A 20,403-nucleotide genomic window follows, 5' to 3' on the forward strand; every position below is an offset into this window, starting at 1 on the left:
ACTTGACTCACCATTAACACAGGAAGAGCTTTTTACTGCCCAGTCTTATGCCCAATAACAAAGCACCAGGACCTGATGGCTTCCCTGCTGAGTTCTATAAACACTTTTGGTTCATTATAGCTCTACTCTTTAACAACATGATAACTGAAATAAAGCAAAATTCGCAATTTCCAGCTAACATGAATACAGCCTGTATATCACTCCTCCTCAAACCAAACAAAGACCCAACTCTTCCATCTAGTTACCGTCCCATTTCGCTCCTCAATGTAGATATTAAAATCATCACTAAAACCCTAGCTCACCGATTAGAAAAGGTCACTCCTTCCATAATTCATCCAGATCAAACTGGCTTTGTCAAAGGTAGACTCTCATCCACTAACACACGCAGACTGTATAATTTAATCAATTATTCATCATTACAACAAGCCAAAACCATCATAGCCACCTTAGACGCAGAAAAAGCCTTCGACAAAGTGAACTGGACATTTCTCACCAGCACATTACAAAGATTTGGCTTTGGGGAATCATTTATTCAGTGGGTTAAGATTTTGTACACTGCACCTACAGCCTCTGTCATCACCAATGGTCAAACTTCGAAAAACTTCACACTGTACAGAGGGACTAGGCAAGGATGCCCACTCTCCCCCTCACTTTTTACGATTTTTATTGAACCATTAGCAGCAGCCATTCGACAGAACACCCATATAAAAAGGAATCCAAACACTTAACACCCATCACAAGATTAGCCTCTATGCAGACGATATATTGCTTTTCCTCCAAAACCCATACTTATCATTACAGGAAACTATCAAAGTAATTGAATCACTCAAACATCTCTGACTACTCCATCAACTGGAACAAATCATCCATCCTTCCGCTAGAAAATAACAGTTGGGATGGGGCTGCCCATGCACCACCTATCCCTTTTTGCACCGGTGTCATCACTTATTTAGGAATACATATTTTCCCAAGGCTGTCAGAGCTGTTCACTCTCAACTTCACCCCCCTACTTAAAACAATAACTGACGAGCTCCACCGATGGATGAACCTTCCACTATCACTTATGGGCAGAATAGCTACAGTTAAAATGACAATACTTCCTAAAATAAATTACTTATTTACAATGATCCCATCTCAACCCACGCACTCCTGGTTCAAATCTATTGACTCAATCATCACACAATTCTACTGGAAAAATAAAACACCAAGAATTAAACTGGCAACTTTACAAAAAAACAAAACACAAGGAGGACTTGAAGTCCCTCATTTTTTCCACTACTCATTAGCAAATCAACTACAATATATTATTAAATGGATTCACCCCGACCAATCAGATTACACATGGTTAGATATAGAACAGACATTTTGTAAGGACATTCAGATTTCAGACCTTCCATTTCTCAGCCAATCAATCAAACGCCATCCTTGTTTCAAAACATTAACAATAGCAGAAACTGACAGCCTGGTGGAAATTCTACAAAATCACAAATATCACTTTTGCACCTTCAAATTTTACTCCTATATGGAACAATCCAGACTTTCTAAGCCACAATAAACCTCTTTATCTCCACACATGGTCTGCTAAAGCTATCACTCATTTGAAACACATCTTCACTAACAACACCCTGGTTTCATTCCCCCATTTGGTTCAGAAGTACAGCATCGGGAACAATCACTTTCTGGAATACCTGCAAATCAAATCATCTATTCAATCCAAACCTAACATTAAGGCCACTAATCTAGAAGTACCCCCTTCAACTTCACAATTAATTAATATCACCTCCTTAAAAAAGTTAATCTCAAAAATATGCAAGACAATATCACAGTCTGACCAAACATCATCCATACCATCAATAAAATGGGAATTAGATTTATCTATCACTCCCGATGCTGACTTCTGGATCCAAATCTGCAATAACATCTACTTCATGACTAAAAATGCAAATTTACAACTAATAAAATACTTCACAGAATTCACTATACTGGGCAAAAAATGTTTAAAATGGGATTCACTTCAGACATCTGTCCACATTGCACCCAAAATAGTCCGGATAACTACGTTCACGCCACCTGGCACTGGGTTACCTCATCCCTTTATCCCCTTCACTGTGCCTACTGGGAGACATTACATCTATAAATCTAAACAAAACCACCGATTACTCCTCGTGTTAGTGTTGTGTGGTGTGGAGGACCCAAACGCACGCTCACGCAGCAGACTTTAAGATTCAAAATGAGGATCTTTATTTCCCTAACGGATCGGGAAGGAAAAAACAGCAAAGAATAAAACAAACAAAACAATGATTAGAGTAGTCCAGCTGATCCGAAGCGAGTGTTCCCTCGCTGGAGCCGGGAGGGCAACTCAACCGAACTCTAGTCCTTGCTACCAACGGGATCGGTAGAGACCTGGTGTTCCCAACATGCAGTAAGGAACCAGACTGGTGACCAGAATGATCTGACAACCCGCCAGGGAATGCCATGGTCCTTAAAACAGGTGGCAGCACTTAGGGCAATGAGCCCCAGCTGAGTCAAAGGAGAGGGGCGTGGTAGTGGGCGGAAACCGGAGGTGGAGACTGTAGACTGACAAAAGCAAAACATTAAAGCACATAACAACAAACCGGACAGGAGGGGAACAAAGAGGGGAGCCAACACTAACATCAGACAGGGATCCTAACACCTCGTGGCCCTAACTTCGCCAAAAAAACTATCCTCATGAACTGGAAATTTAGGAATAACATACATATCACACACTGGAGAAACCTCATGACAGAATACATCCAAATGGAAAACCTAACCTCCTTCATCATTCATAACACAACAGAACACCACTCCATCTGGTTATCCTTTACTTTGTTTTTACAAACATAACACCACACATTCTATTAATAAAAAAAAAAGTTTTTAAATGAAAATGGTCTCCACATTCCCTTTCCATCATAGTCTCTGCTCTACATTCATATTCCATCCCAGTCTTCCATCTAGACTCAGTTTCCATCAAAGTTTCGCCTCTGCAATTAGTTTCCATCACAGTCTCTGCTCCACACTCAATCCTATTTTCAAACTCCTGATCACTGTCAACAACTTTTTTCTCTGAACTTATCAATGGGATCAAATGCCTCACTAACACAGCTTTGAAAGTTACAGAGTGAGAGGACTCCCGTATAGCAGACCTGGAATCAGCTTGCCTGGAGATGAAAGACACGCTACTAACTGTGGTGAAACAAAACTCGAGCATGCACAACAAACTTGTTGATCTGGAGAGCTGTTCCAGGAGAAGTAATCTTTGTATCTACGGAGTCCCAGCAGATAAAGAAGGAAGATCGGTCATTGTCCATTCATACATTGTCATATTCATGTAATGTGTTTATGTAACTTTGTAATGCTGTTCATTCTGTACACATGACATCTATTGCATCTATCCATCTGGGGAGAGGGATCCTCCTCTGTTGCTCTCCTGAAGGTTTCTTCCCTTTTTTCCCTGTGAAAGGTTATTTTTGGGGAGTTTTTCCTGATTCGATGTGAGGTCAAAGGTCAGGGATGTCGTATGTGTACAGATTGTAAAGCCCTCTGAGGCAAATTTGTAATTTGTGATATTGGGCTATACAAAATAAACTGAATTGAATTGAATTGAAAATTGAATTTGTAACCGAGCTGTTTAAAAATAATCTTACGCTTCCTGACGGCTTTGAATTCCAAATTCAGCGGGCTTACTGTCCCCCCCAATCCCGAAGCCAGCTACAACCTCAACTCCCAGATCTATAATAGTTAGCTTTTTACAGTTTAATGTTAAAAAACTGATACTTAAGAAAGTGTGGCAGCAGAAGATTGAACTGAATGGCAAATGATTGTTCTTCGACAACGATTACGCAGCCGACATCATGGAAAGACGCAAAGCATATGCGCCGATCAAAGCGGTATTGAAGGAGAAAGGGATCCGGTACCAGACGCCTGCCCTATACCAAGATGCGTGTGTACTGGGATGCCGGACTGAGGATCTACGAAAGCGCCGACGAAGCTGACAGTGGTACACTACTCCGTTTAGTGAACTAATCCTACCAATACTTGAGCCCTCATTTAACTACACACTTGCCCATGGGGAACTCCCACCATCTTGGAAAGAGGCTGTAATAACAGTGATTCCTAAGGGAAAGAACAGTGATACCTGCTCTGGTTACAGACCCATATCAATACTTAATATAGACTATAAATTATATACCTCAATTATTGCAAAAAGATATGAGCATTTCATGAAGGATATTATAGATGAAGACCAGACAGGCTTCATCAAGCCCAAGATTATATAAGGATAACCCTACATATAATTGAACATATTAACAATAAAAATAGCAATGCAGCTCTAATATGTCTTGATGCAGAAAAGGCATTTGACAGTGTAAACTGGACCTTTCTGTATCGGGTACTTGAGAAATTTGGACTAAATGAAAAAGCTATTCAATGTGTTAAAACACTTTACCAAAATCCAAATAAATGGCAGTCTGACTGATAGTATATCACTAGAACGGTCCACCAGGCAGGGATATGTTGTCTTTTACTGACTATTTGCAATTTTTATAGAGCCTCTGGCACAAGCAATTAGGCAGAATAAAGACCTTTTAAAGGGATAAAGGTTGGAAAAGAAGAACACATCATTGGGCTTTTTGCAGATGACGTGATGTTACTTAGAAGACCCTGACAAATGCCTGCCTATACTAATCAACCAACTCGAGACGTTCGGCTTCTACTCTGGATATAAATTGAATCTGTTAAAAACAGAGATTTTAACACTAAATTACAAACCATCCAAAATTATACAACACACTCTTAATTAAGGTCCGAGCGACTGACGAAGTCAGTCTGAGAGGACCCTATTGAAATTGCTCGGATTCTTATTATTGAGTTTGTTAGGGTGAACATTTTGCGCATTTTGGGGTATTTGCGAGCGACGAAAACCGCTCAAATTTGGCACGCTTGTCAGGCTTGGTGAAAATAGCCATCCGATCAAGGAGTCAAATTTTTTAAATTTTTAGTTGCTCTCTAGCGCCCCCTCAAACTTTGACCGGCGACGCCCCTCACTCAGAATGTCCGAATGACTTGGAATTTTTCACACATGTCCATATCCACCAATCTTTCCAAAAATAATCATGCATGATGCCAGTCAAGCCCTGAACACATTTCCAAGAAGAAACATTTGAAATTGTCATTGGAACATCTACTAAAAAAATAAAATGACATGTTTTAGACTACTAATATGTTCTAGCTATACGAGTTCCGATCACATTTTTTCAGAAAACTGGTGGCGCAGTGTTTTTAACACCTGCCTTGAGTGCGGGAGTCGTGTGTCAAATCCAGCCTGGGACAAATTTTTTCATCACTTTTTCTTTTTACCTTTAATTTCGTAGTCAGAGCGCCACCTTCTGGCTCAACTAGACTTGCTCTAATCTGCCCCAAACTTGTTGTACTAGTTACAAGTCACGGCCTGAGGATATCGACAAGCTTAATTTCACTCATATTTGAAGCGCCACCTACTTGCTCAACTAGACTTGCTCTAATCTGCCCCAAACGTGTTATGCTTGCTTATTTTCACTCGCAGTCGACGTGCCCCCTACTGGCAAAAGAATATCGGGGTTACGCGACAAACGGTAAAACGCACGACCGACCGGCGCGGGTGAGCGAGGACCCGTTCATTGCTGCTCGCAGCTTTAATTTAAATTGGAGTTCGAAAAGAATGAGAGTGATATGGAGAGATGGGCTGTTCTCCCACTAGATTTCACTTCACGGATAGATATTATAAAAATGAGCATACTTCCAAGACTCCTCTATTTATTTCAATCATTACCAATCGAGATCCCTGAGAAACAATTCAGAGCCTGGGATAAAATCATTTCAAGGTTTATATGGAACGGCCAAAGACCAAGCGTCAAATATGAAACACTACAGATTGGGAAAAATAAAGAGGGCATTGCATTATCAAACCTTAGGGCATACGTCCATGCAGCTCAAATCGACCAGTAATCTACTGGTGTACCAACGATTATGAAGCAAAATGGAAAAACCTTCAACAATATATAGAAGGAAGGGAAATTCAAAGCCTTATTGAATATTGCAAATGATTTACTTGAACAGATGGATGCTGTCACCAGATTTACGTTAGAGATGTGGTTCAAATTGGTACAAAAATATAAATTAGAAGAAGAGCTCAGGCTTCTGCAATGGATAGCCTATAATATACATTTTATTCCAGGTACTCTCGACCAGAGGTTTAAACAATGGATTCCATATGGAATAACAGCAATATGCACAGTTACTAAAGATGGAAGTGTTGTGAGTTTCCAGGAGCTGAAAGATAAGTATTCATTAAACAACCAGGACCACTTCAGATACCTACAATTAAGGACTTTTTTGACAGAGAAATAAAGCACAACATTAACCTGGGGAAAAATGGCATAATTAAAACCATAATAAAAGCTTACAACTCAAAGAAATATAGGACCATATCAACTTTATATCAAAATCTGATGGAAAAAATAGGAAATACAACATTTTATGTAAAACTGAAATGGCAACAGGAACTCTGTGTGAATATTACAGAGGATGAATGGTTAACAAGGCTATTACAAAGAGATGGCACACGATTGAACCACCATCACAAGATGGATGGTTGAAAATTGAGCTCAAGAGGAGCAGTGTCGTGAGAAGTGGGCGAAATGGACAGTGTTTACACGTCAACGATAACACAAGAAAAGAATGCTTGAATGGTTATCAGGATTTATCAAGTTTTTGAGAGGACAGAGCAAACCAGACCCCTTCTTTTCTTTTTGTTGTTTTTACTTGTTTTTTCATTTCTCTCTATATATATATCTGTGGTGAAAAGACAACAAAAAAAAGTTACAGAGTGTACATTTACTGGAACTGGATGCTGACTTCCTATGCAGATTAGAGGACTTAATGTAGTCAGAGTAACGCTCAGTCATTGTGAATAGGTGCAAATACAAAAATGATTCAAACCAAAAGAGGACTGGGGATTGAAGGTAGTCACTGGGAGGTCTATGGCTTCAAAACTGTAGAGTCTAGAAAGACACAAATGACAAAGTGTTAACAAATATCTTGCTGTGATTTATATGCCCTGGAAAAACAGTTTGTGATTCGAATACCTAAATGTTGTATTCTCATGTGGCATTGATATTACATCCATCCATCCATCCATTATCACCCGCTTATCCGGGGTCGGGTCGCAGTGGCAGCAGGTTCAGCAGGCCGACCCAGGCCTCCCTCTCTTAACCGCAACACTTTCCAGCTCATTCTGGGGGATCCCGAGACGTTCCAAGGCCAGCCGGGAGATATAATCCCTCCAGCGTGTCCTCGGTCTTCCCCGGGGCCTCCTACCAGTTGGACGTGCCCGAAAAACCTCTAATGGGAGGCGTCCAGACTAGATGCCCGAACCACCTCAGCTGACTCCTTTCGACACGAAGGAGCAGCAACTCGACTCCAAGCTCCCCCCTGATGTCCGAGCTTCTTACCCTATCTCTAAGGCTGAGCCCGGCCACCCTACGGAGGAAGCTCATTTCGGCCGCTTGTATCCGAGATCTCGTTCTTTCGGTCACGACCCAAAATTCGTGACCATAGGTGAGGGTTGGAACGTAGACCGACCAGTAAATGGAGAGCTTTGCCTTCCGGCTCAGCTCCCTCTTCACCAAGACGGACCGGTACAGCGCCTGTTTTACTGCTGCAGCCTCACCGATCCGCCTGTCGATCTCCCGCTCCACCTTACCCTCACTCGTGAACAAGACCCCGAGATACTTGAACTCCTTCGCTTGGGGTAGGCAGTTTGCCCCCACCTGGAGGGAGCAATCCGCCGGTTTCCGGCAGAGCACCATGGCCTCAGATTTGGAGGTGCTAACTCTCATCCCTGCCGCTTCGCACTCGGCTGCAAAACGCCCCAGTGAATGCTGGAGGTCACGGTCCGAGGAGGCAAACAGGACCACATCATCCGCGAACAGCAGAGAGGAGATCCCGAGACTCCCGAACCGGATCCTCTCCACCCCCTGGCTGTGTCTAGATATCCTGTCCGTGAAAGACACGAACAGGACCGGTGATAAAGGGCAGCCCTGGCGGAGGCCAACACCCACCGGGAACGTGTCTGACTTACTACCGAGGAGACAAACACAGCTCCTACTGCAGGCGTACAGAGACCCATCCGGATGGCCCGTGCCAACGGGTCCGGCACCCCATACTCCCGCAGCACCCTCCACAAAAACCCCTGAGGGACCCGGTCAAACTCCCAGGACCCCTCCAGTAATTTTGCGAGGGTAAAGAGCTGGTCCACTGACATTGATATTACAGTTTATACAATTCACAATACATCTCTGAGCTCTTGTATAAAAGGCACTGCATTTTTATATACATATTTTTTTTTAATTTACAAGCCATTAAGGTTGAACACTGAGTACATGCATGCATCAATAATACTGGGCTATCTTTAGCATATCCACTTACTTTTTTAATAATATAGTAGCGTGAACGTTTTTTTTCTTGGGATTTTTATGTAAGACAAATATATTTGTATACATGGGGAATGCCCCAGTATTTCAATAGATTATTGTTTAAAGTAAAAAGAGAGCTATTAATAATAAAGAAAACAATTAAGCCTGTAGGTATACTCCGGTATTGTGGCTGAGTGTCGGCTGACTGGCTCGATTCAGCCAAATGTGAGAACAGCTTTGGCCCATTTCATTTTTGCCATATCTGGCCCAGATGAGTAGATTTATCGGCAACCAGCTCTGAAACGGGTTATGGCCCTTTGATGGCTGAATCTTGCAAAATATTCTACTTCAATCTATGCCATACAACAACTATCTGCTAGATAGTAACTACATTTTGATTTCAGGAGATAAAACATTGCAATGCAATTTCGCCACATTTGCATTAAATTAATGTTAATGTTACTCCAACCATGCCAGCTTGCTGGGTTAACACCGTTATACTATGCAGTGCACGTTGTTGCATGTATCTGTGCTCAAATGACTAATCAGATAACATAATTCGGGTCTTCAGGACAGGTTTTCTAGCTATAACCTAACTTAAGTCAGGGGAGGTCAGCACGTTAGCTAGAACTCGTGCTGGTGCAGGCTTTCTAGCTAACATGCTGACCTCCCCTGACTCAGCACGTTAGCTACAACTTGTGCTGGTGCAGGCTTTCTAGAACACGTGCTCGTGCAGGCTTTCAAGCTAACATGCTGACCTCCTCTGACTCAGCACATTAGCTAGAACTCGTCGCTTTGGATAAAAGCGTCAGCTAAATGACATGTAATGTTATGTAAAAAAATGACATGTAATGTAACTCGTGCTGCTGCAGGCTTTCTAGCAGGCTTTCTAGCTAACATGCTGACCTCCCCTGACTCTGCACGTTAGCTAGAACACGTGCTGATGCAGGCTGAACCTTAGTATAATTAAAACTAGCACTTGGGTGCACAGTATATGCTCAGGCCAAGGTTAGCTAACTTACTATATGTGCGGTCAACAGTTGAATAAACACGGGTCAGTTGGACGAATTGAGCTTCTTTCAAAAACGAGTATTTGACATCTTAATGCATTAAACATACATCTCCCACCACATTTGAACAATGTAATAATGCTGGTACTTACCACAAAGGCAGATGACAGTGGAGAAAGAAAAGAAAGAACCTTTTATACAAGCCCCCTAGTGGTTGCTTTTTTTTACAACTATTATTTAAAACTTTTTACACAGGCAGTTTAAAATACTTTTTTTATTGTGTAGGTTTTATATGAGCGAGACATCTTTGAGGGATATACTAATGTTATTACATACATGCAATTTAATATAATGTATTTATTACATTATGTAATAATAATAATGTGTGTGCGTGAGAGTTTTGTGTTTCTGCACCTGCCGTTAATTCAAGGTTGCAACACAACACGTGTCTGCTCTCACATTCCCATTAATTTTACCCTGCATCAGCTAGTTCCAAAACGAAGACGAGCCACAGCATGGATGTCAAAAATTTCGTGCCCAAAAAATGTGTATAGTAAAAGAGATAAAATAATAAACATTTAAAAACAGTAATAATAACAGTCTACAATAACTGAATATTATATATACAGAAAAAATAAATATAACTATTTTGCACAGTGTATTTATATTGCACAGGTTGAAATGTTAAAGGAATTGAAGTGATTTGTGGCCTTTGGGAGCTCAGCATGGTTGTGCAGCCTGAAAGCAGGACTTGCGGTACCTCTCCTGAAGGAGCTGTACAGAGCTGCCAGAGTATCCTGGGGTGGGAGGTGTTGTCCATCAGGGATGATAGCTTAGCCATCATCCTCCTGTCTCCCACCACCTCCACCGTATCCAGTTGACACCCCAGCATACTGCTGGCCTCTTTTACCAGTCTCTTCCTGTCAGCTGTTGAGATGCTGCTGCTCCAGCAGACCACTCCCTAGAAGATTGCTGACATGGTCTCCTGAAGACCATGTCTCCTCAGCAGATACAGTCTACTCTGTCCCTTTTTGTAAAGTGCATGAGTGTGATCGGTCCAGTCAAGTTTATTGTTCAAGTGAACACAGGTACTTATAAGTTCTCACAATCTCAATGTCCATTCTCTGGATGTTCACTGGTTCCGGAGCGTTTACCCCGGAGGAAATCCACCAACTGCTCTTTGATTTTACCAGAGTTGATCTGGAGGCGATTCCACTGGCACCATCCTATGAAGTCCTGGTTCAGATCTCTGTATTCCCTGTCGTCATCGGTGGAATGAGGCAGACGATTGCAGAGTCGTCAGAGAACTTTTGGATGTGGCAGTTAGGAGAGTTGTGTTTGAAGTCCAAGGTAAAATATGGTGAAGAGGAATGGTGCCAGAACAGTTCCTTGTGGGGGCCCCTGTGCTGCAGGACACAAGGTCTGACTCACACCCGTCCCCACACATACTGTGAACGGTTGGGTGAGGGGGTCCACCCCCGTTTGCTTGACGTCCCTCAGTAGCAAAGGCTGGATGGTGTGTGAACTGGAGAAGTCAAAAAACATGACTCACAATGCTTCCAGCCTTTTCCAGGTGAGAAATGCATCTGTGAAGGAGGTATATGACCGCGTCATCTACCCCGATGCCAGATTGATAAGCGAACTGAAGTGGTTCCAAAGATGAGCTCACCAGGGGGCGGATATGTACAAGGACCAACCTCTACACGTGGAATGTTGAAGCTGTTGAAGTCATTGGGCCGCGAGGTCTTTGGTACTGGTACCACGCCAGATGTCTTCCATAGCTGTGGTACTTTCTGCAGCCTCAAGCTCAAGTTGAAGACGTGCTCCACCATCCTGCACAGCTGGTCTGCGCAGGATTTGAGGAGCCTTGAGCTGATGTCTGTTGCGTCTCAAATCCGTCTAGGGATTCTTGTCCCTTTTGAAGAAGGACCGATCACAAAATAGCCAAATTCGAATAAAAGTTTAAGATCAACTTTAATAACAAAAATGATTTGAAGGATATAACAAATTAAAAAATCATCTATGTTCCGCGAAACAGAGCTCGTCCCTAAGCAACCCGACAGACCACAACTACTATTTTCTGGAACTCCCGAGTTATAAAGCACTTTTGCAGCCTGTCTTCTTTCAATAAATCAGTATTGGGTGTTGTGTGTTGTCTTCATCTGCTCCATATCGTTAGCCATTCCAAGAAATCGCACGACCTTCATCACTCCCTACTTACTGAAGGAGATTCTTTTCTCACCCTATCTGGTTCCTGTTTTCAACTTCAGACTTATAACTCCTTATTTCAGGGGTTCTTGACCTTTTTGACCTTGGGTCCCACATTTTCAAGTACAAAGTGGCCAGGGACCTTGTTCAAATACACTGTCTTGGTTTAAATAATTGATCTCACTCTTGGTTGGATTGGTTAACTAAATCCACTAACAGTTTAACAAGCAAAAACCTGATACAATGTGATCATCACAAAGACATTTATTTATCATTTGTATGTAAACCTGCAGATAATAAGGCGCCCAACAGGCTAACAATTCATGGAACAAATCAAGCCAATACAAGAACTAATTTAATTTAGTCAGGCTTATTTACAAAAAAATCACTACTAATTAAATGACTACAGAAAAATATGGTAGTGTTGAGAATGAAATACTTAGAAAGGTAGAATAGAAACCAGACACATATGAAGGCCTTGACACGCCGATTAGTTAGAACCCTGGCATCATCATAAGGCCTTATATAGTACATATAAGTCACATGGCAAATAATACACGCTGTTTAGAAACAAGCACACGAACAATAACGCTATGAAGACTCTCCGCACAGTTCTCAGGGACTCAGATAGATTGCAGGAGGCTGCTCGCAGATAAAGAACACCTGCTAACCGACTCCCTGAAACTGAGAGACTATGCCCCCGCTTCGCACATAAGATTCCACAACATACACACACACTGATCTGCTACGCCACCTGGAGGCCAGATGATCCGTGAGCCTAGAGGGTGGGACCATCCTGTGCTCCAATGAGGCTCTCAAAGTCTAAACCAGGGGTGTCAAACTCATTTCGCATCGTGGGCCACATACGGCCTAGGGAGATGTCAAGTGGGCCGGACCATTAAAATTATACCATACTCTGCTATAAATAACCAAAATATCATGTCTTTCCTTTGTTTTGGTGTAAAGAAGCACAAGAACATTAGGAAAATATTGAAATTTAATGAACTATTCTTTTACAAAACATTTCATGAAACACCTCATATTTCCTTAGACAAATGTGCAATTTACTTTTATCATTCACAAATAGTGAATGATAAAATGTCTCATCAACTCCTCGAATAAATATGGCCAGTTGGGCCACGTCTGTGATGTCAGTGCTCTCGTCAATTGCCACGGAAAATGCAATAAATGACTTGACTCTCTGTTTCAATTGACTGTCTAAATCTGCCGATAGTTCCGAAATCCTCTCTGCTATAGTATTCCTCGTCAGGCTAATATTGGCAAAAGCTTGTCGCTTCTCGGGACATACAAGTTCAGCCGCCTTCATCATGCATCGTTTAACAAAGTCACCGTCGGAATACGGCTTCGATGCTAATGCTATTTCCCTAGCAATTAGGTAGCTGGCTTTTACCGCTGCTTCACTGACTTCTCGGCTCTGGATGAAAGTTGACTGCTGTTTCCTCAGACCCGCCAGCAATTCGTTAATCTTATCTCTTCTCAGTTGTCCTTGCAAGCCGTCATATTTTTCGCTGTGATGAGTCTCGTAGTGGCGTCGAATATTATATTCCTTCAATACCGAAACTTGTTGCAAACACACCAAGCACAAAGGTTTTCCGTCCATCTCTGTAAATAAATAGGACGTGGTCCATTTTTCTTTGAAAATTCTACACTCCTTATCTACTTTTCTCCGTTTGGATAACGACATTTTGGCTAATGAGGGTGTAGCGGAGAGGTAGAGACCAAGGTATTAACAACGTCGTAACAAGCAGCAGATGGCGCATTGATACCGTCTGCTGTTTTCAGTCTGTCTCAGTGATGCGGCTTGTCTTCTACTCTGATGGAAAGAGTGCTCCCCTTAGCGGATAATCCATGAATTGCAGCGAATTAAAAATATTAATTCCATGTCTTTTATGCATTTTTTCCACTTTCAAATTATCCTGCGGGCCTGATCGAACCTCCTTGGGGGCCGGTTCCGGCCCGCGGGCCGTATGTTTGACACCCCTGGTCTAAACCAAGCGCCGCCTCCACCTTATAGTCGACCAATCAAAAATGCCCTTAAGGACGATATAGGCTGAGTGCGCCTTCTGCTAAGTGCCCTTATCCTTGCTGATTTAGCTAGATTTGGGACCGTGCACGTATGTTTAACTGATGGACATAATACTCCTGTTACAATTGAATAAATGTTAATTGATTGATTTTAATTAGCTCGTCCTGAGTCTTGATTTCACTACCGCGACAGGGGGTAAAAAACACACAGATGAATAAGTAAGTAAGTAAAATTTATTTGTACAGCGCCTTTCGCAGACCAGGGTCACAAGGCGCTTCATAATTACAATAAAACAATACACAGATTAAGAAGTACATACACATTTAACTTAAAAAAAGGCCAAGACAACTCAATGACGATCATAACAGCCCCAAGGCAATTAAACAAAAGCCTTGACAAATAAAAGGGTCTTAAGTTTCTTTTTGAAAGAGTCAACAGACTCCATTGAGCGCAGGGAGAGCGGAAGATCGTTCCAAAGCCTGGGAGCAACAGCCTGGAAAGATCGGTCTCCTCTGGTCCGGAAATGGGTGCGCGGAGCCATCAGCAGATTCTGACCCACAGACCTCAGAGCCCGAGCTGGGGTGTAAGGCTGGATCAGATCATTGATATACGGTGGAGCCTGACCATGTACAGCTCTAAAAGTTAAAACCAGAATTTTAAAATTGATCCTAAAGGAAACTGGCAGCCAATGAAGTGCTTTGAGAATAGGGGAGATGTGTGTCCTCCTATTTGAGCGGGTCAGAATTCTCGCTGCAGTGTTTTGCACTAACTGCAGACGAGACAGCTCCTTCTTGTTTAGACATGAAAATAAACTATTACAGTAGTCTAAACGTGAAGACACAAATGCATGAATGATCAGCTCCAAATCATTTTGTGACACCATTTTCCTAAGTTTGGAGATATTCCTCAGTTGGAAAAAACAATTTTTGGTCAGCTGTTTGCAGTGTTGCACTAATGACATGTCTTTGTCCAATATAACACCCAGGTTTCTTAGGCTCGGTTTAACAGACTGGCCCAAGTCACCTAGGTACTGGTTAATCCCTGGAATTAAGTCATCAGGGGCAATAACCAGTGTTTCTGTTTTTTCCACATTTAGCTGCAAGGTGTTAACACTTAGCCATTGTTTTATCTCCATCAAGCAATGAACTAAGGAATTTAGCCTCTGAAGCTCAGTCGGCTTGAAAGAGAAGTAAAGCTGAATATCATCAGCAAACATGTGGTACGAAACATCAGAAAATCTCTGGATGATTTTTCCCAAGGGGATTAAATATAACAAGAATAATACAGGCCCCAAAACAGAACCTTGAGGGACTCCACACAACAGATCTGCTGACTCAGACCTTATTTGGTTAGCTGTGACACTAAAGCTACGCCCAGATATGTATGACGAGAACCAATGTAAAACTGACCCTGACAGCCCTCAGTCTACTCAGCAGGATCTGGTGGTCGATGGTGTCAAAAGCTGAGGACAGATCTAAGAGAACTAGAACAGTGCACTTTCCCGAATCAGCAGACATCATAATGTCACTGGACACTTTCAGTAAGGCTGTCTCTGTAGAGTGATGTTTACGGAAACCAGACTGAAACGTCTCATGGATGTTACTTTGATCCAGGAATAATGACAGCTGTTCAGCGACCACCTTCTCTAGGATTTTGGACAAGAGTGGAAGCTTTGAAATAGGCCTGAAATTACTGAGGTCAGTCGGGTCTAATCCTGTCTTTTTAAGTATCGGCTCCACTATGGCATGCTTAAATGTATTGGGAAACACACCTGTAGAAAGAGAGAGGTTAACCATTTTGGTAACCCAGGGGCCAATTACATCAAACACTTTCACAAAGAGCTTACACGGAAGGACGTCAGATGAGCAGGAGGAGGGTTTCATCTTGGACACCAGTGCCGAGATATCAGCAAGAGTCACAGACTTAAATGAGGACCACAAGCTGGAGACAGGCTCAATGACAGAAGGGGTTCCACACAAAAGAGGAGGGATTTTCTCCTTGATCATCCTAATTTTGTCAGTGAAAAATCTCAACAATGCATTGCTGTCAGCTTCACAAAAGACAGGGGTAATTGGAGCAGCAGGACATACAAGCAAATTGATCGTGTCAAACAACACTTTAGGGTTTTTCTTATTTGCTACCAGTTGACAAATATAGTCAGATCTGGCATTTTCCACCATCTCATTGTATGAGGACACAAGATCCCTGAGATAAAGTCTGTGCACCTCAAGGTTAGTGGATTTCCACAGATCTCTTCAGACTCAGGGTATCTTCATTTGCCCAAGAGCACCCTTTTTTCTGTATTGACAAGTTCGATTTAACAGGTGCCACCTGATCCAGAATATTAACACAGTGATCGGTGAAACAGTGAATGAGATTGTCCACATTGAGGCAATCCATGAACAGAAGAGGGTCAAACATAGCAGAAAAACTGTCTCCAGTATTAGCAGAGATAACACGCCTCTGAGACCTAACTTCTAAGGGCTTAGGCTCAGGGCTGAAGTGTAGGTCAAACAAAACAAGACAATGATCACTCAAATGGACGTCCTGTACAGACACATTTGAGTTGTCTAGGCCAAGCGTAAAAACCAAGTCTAAAATATGGCCTTTTTGGTGTGTGGGCTCAGAAACATGTTGCTCAAAATTAAAAACTTCAGTCAAAGTTAAAAGTTCCTTTGCGGAGGAAGATGAGCTGTCATCAACATGAAGGTTAAAATCTCCAAGGATTAGAACAGAATCCAACTTTATTATGGAGGATAAAAAGTTAATAAAATCCTTCAAAAACACAGCAGCAGAACCAGGAGGACGATAGATTAACACACAGTAGAATGGATTTGAAGAACCCACCTTGACCATCTGGGACTCAAATGAAGTGAATTCCTGGGTCTGGGTCACTTTGCATGTGCAACTGTCCCTGTATACAATAGCCAGACCCCCCCCACGACGACAGGGGCGGGGCTTCCCGACAGCAGAGCAGCCAGCAGGACAAAGTTCATTTAGATGAATAAACTCTTCCTCTCTCTCTGCCATGTCTCCGAAAGACACATTAAATCCAACTTTTCTCTTGTGAAAAGATCATTCAGAGAGAAGGATTTATTTGCAATAGACCGGGCATTCAACAGGCCGATATGCAAAGTTGATGACGTCACGGGGGCACTGTCCGCGGAGCACAGCGGGATTTGTCGAAGGCATGTCGAGCGGTCACGTGGGCTCCAGCTGGACCGTGTGGGCAAAACCGGTGTAAATATGGAAGAGCATGGAGGCGCTGAAGGCCACTGGCCACTACTCCAACGCTGTGTAGGCTCCAGGGCTTTCGTTGCGGTCCAAGCAGGCGGCAGCGTGGATGTGCAGTCACACACATTGAGGAGAGGGATCCGGTGCAGAGACCTTGCGCGTTCTCCATGGCCGAGGAAGGCAGAGCCCAGGCGTGCTGCAGCGCGTCTTCGCTTGACCTGGACTCCGGAACGCGAGCCTCTTTTCCTCGATTTCTTGCGGACTTTGCCCGGGGTCCGACAAAGCAGCAAGTACTCAGGTGAGTCGGGGTCGATGATAAAGGGAGGGGGGATGCCTGTTTGTACCTGCCACGTGTATCAAACAAGCCCTCCATCGACTCTTTGATACGAAACAGAGAGTCCCTATCGTAGATCCGTAAAGCAGAGACGCATCCATTTGAAATACGGGCTGATATGATCACATATGTTGTAAAGATGACCATTAAAAAACTATACAGCAGGAGACAAGCCATGGCACAGCCAGTCACAGGCGCCATTTTGTCACGTGATCTGGATGTGGTTCAGGAGTGAGTGAATAGCTGATGTCCACATATATATTATATATATATGTGGACATCAGCTGCATATATATATTGCTGCATTATTCCAAAATTGGGGGGACTGCTGTATGTAAAATAGGACAACGAGTTACACTGATAACATATGGATGTGAATCCCCTCAAGTACCCGTAAAGCTGAAAAATAGCACTTCAACCTCATAGTCACTGTTTCATTTCAAATTCAATATGCTGGATTACAGTCATAATGAAAAAACATCGCTCTCCTCATACATACTTGAAGCCAAGGAGCTGTTGTTGAGCTCAGTCTGTCTTTGCTTATCTGGAAATAAGTCAGCAGTCTCACTTTCACCATCTGAGCCACTCCTCACAACAAGTGTGTGGCCGCCAGAAGACTAATGTCTTTTGTCTCTTTGTTCATGCAATGAAATAATATGAAATGAACCAACAGTGCTGCAGTTGGCTCCAGAGGGAGTACAAAGAGCTTGTATATAAATATAAGTATTGTAATCTCAATAATTATCGCTTCAGGCCTCTGATTACCAACTGGTCCTTCTGATGGAGCAGAGTGTGTCTTTAGGCTGATTGCATCTCACTGCAGATTACTGTGTCCTGGAAGATCACGAGGCTGCCACTGACCAAGCTTTGTTGAAAACATCAAGGGAATGACGAGCATACCTAAGATAAAAAATTATTAGAAACATTGCTTTGATGATTTTATCAATGTTCAAGTATTAACCCATCTATGATCCATCTGAACAACCTAAATATATTTCTCAAACAAGTCAGAAACCCACAGCCAGACATTTGACCATGGGATAAGAGATTGATGGAATGTGATTGCATAATGTCTCCGACTTAATGTTCCTACTTAATTATTCAAGTTCTACTGATTATTGCATTGATTAACACTTTTAGATTAGATTAGAAAACTTTATTAATCCCCAGTGAGGAAACTCATTTGCCAAACAGCAATAGACACATTCCACAGAGCACAACAGACAAGAAACACACTACAAGGAACAAACAAACAAAACCAGAGATTCCCCATAAAACACGACCATCAGAAAGATGCTATCAATCAAAATCTAAAAAAAACCTAAAGGTGTTCATTAAAAAATCGAACTGATGCCGGAAGAAAGGACCTTCTGAATGGTTCAGTAGAACACTGAGGCATCCTTTCTTTCAATCATTTTATTTTTAAATTTTTACCTCACATTACTAGACAACAAAAAACAACCAAAAAACAACCAACAAATAAAAAAATAAAAATACATAACCAACTATACGAACAATCAGACAAGGACAGAAAAAAACAGACATAAATCGAACATAAATCATCATCTTCCATATTGAACCCCCTATTATGTCATTTAAGACCATTAAATCATAATAAACCAAATATTGCTGACCCATTCCTTCAGAGTCACTTGGGTCACATAATTAGAAGAGACGAGCATAGGGAAGACAGGATAAGGGTAGAATAGAATCCCACTTATACCAATTTGAGCCCCTGATGAATAAGTAGTTAATACTTTTTGAGAAAAGAGAGGAAAAGGAGTCAGATCAGACAGAGGACAGACAAAGGGTTATAAAAAAGGCTCTTTTTTTCCCCAGTAAGACCACATGTGGGTCACACGTGTTTAGAATTCACGTCTTTGCCAGTGAAAGCCATTCAACATCTGGTTTGACACCTAGGGGTTGAGAAAACAGCCAACATAGAGTGCCCTGAGGATTAACCTTTTTGGCACCATCGTGTGGTAAAGTATTGCCAGTTTATTACAGCAATTGATTTTCTCTTTATTGCCAGTTTTTGAATAACAGTAATTGATTTATCGTTTGCTTTACTCATGATTGTCGGATTTTGATTAAGACATATCGTTTGATTTCTCATTATTACCAATTTTGATTTAAAGTAATTGTTTAACGTTTAATTTGTTCATAATTGGCGGTTTTTGGTTCTCATGCCGTTTGTATTTCATTATTGACGATTCTTTGATTAAGAGTAATTGATTTATCGTTTGCTTTTTTCAGAATTGGCGGTTTTTGTGATCATACTATTTGCTTGTTCATGCTTGGCGGTTTTGTTTAACAGTAATTGTTAAACATTTGCTTAAAATAACGTTTTTCCCATTGATTTTGGTTGAAACGCAGGAGAAGCCTGTATAAGCGTAAAACAGGGTTCCGTTTATACCAATGGGCCCGTTAATTAATTTGCTTATTAAAAGTACACAGGAGAAGCCTGTATAAAGTGTTGGACAAGAGTCCGGACCACTTATACTGATTGGGCCCCTGGTGATTCATTAGCATAAAATAACAAGTTTTTCTGTCTTTTTTGACAACTGAAGGCTGTATTATTTGCTTTGTGCTTGGCTGTGTGGACCGTACGTAATCGTTGTATCCATTTGCATAAAGTAACACATTTTTCCCATTTTTGTCTAATTTACATTGTCCTAATGGGAATGGCGTCTCTGCTTTACGGATCTACGATAGGGACTCTCTGTTTCGTATCAAAGAGTCGATGGAGGGCTTGTTTGATACACGTGGCAGGTACAAACAGGCATCCCCCCTCCCTTTATCATCGACCCCGACTCACCTGAGTACTTGCTGCTTTGTCGGACCCCGGGCAAAGTCCGCAAGAAATCGAGGAAAAGAGGCTCGCGTTCCGGAGTCCAGGTCAAGCGAAGACGCGCTGCAGCACGCCTGGGCTCTGCCTTCCTCGGCCATGAAGAGAACACTGCCCGGTGGCACCAGGCCTCACTGGAACAAGCAACGCCCCCAAAAGACCCCAAAGAAGAAACTCCCCGGGATGAGAAACTGTCAGCTGAGGCAGCACCTGTACCGTCACCAGAAATCCCAGTCCCCACCCCG

General features: G+C 42.3%; 1 long non-coding RNA gene across 1 annotated transcript; it reads right to left on the reverse strand.

Annotated features, from left to right (window-relative positions):
• Positions 1-6,844: 6,844 nt before the first annotated feature.
• On the reverse strand, positions 6,845-19,087 carry LOC117749409. Its single transcript, XR_004611708.1, has 3 exons — positions 18,972-19,087; positions 12,371-12,373; positions 6,845-6,855 (listed from the first exon to the last, which is right to left on the reverse strand). It is a non-coding gene; the product is annotated as an uncharacterized LOC117749409 (long non-coding RNA).
• Positions 19,088-20,403: the final 1,316 nt, after the last annotated feature.

Source organism: Cyclopterus lumpus, chromosome 20 (genome assembly GCF_009769545.1).
Source record: "Cyclopterus lumpus isolate fCycLum1 chromosome 20, fCycLum1.pri, whole genome shotgun sequence".
NCBI classification, from domain to species: Eukaryota; Metazoa; Chordata; class Actinopteri; order Perciformes; family Cyclopteridae; genus Cyclopterus; species Cyclopterus lumpus.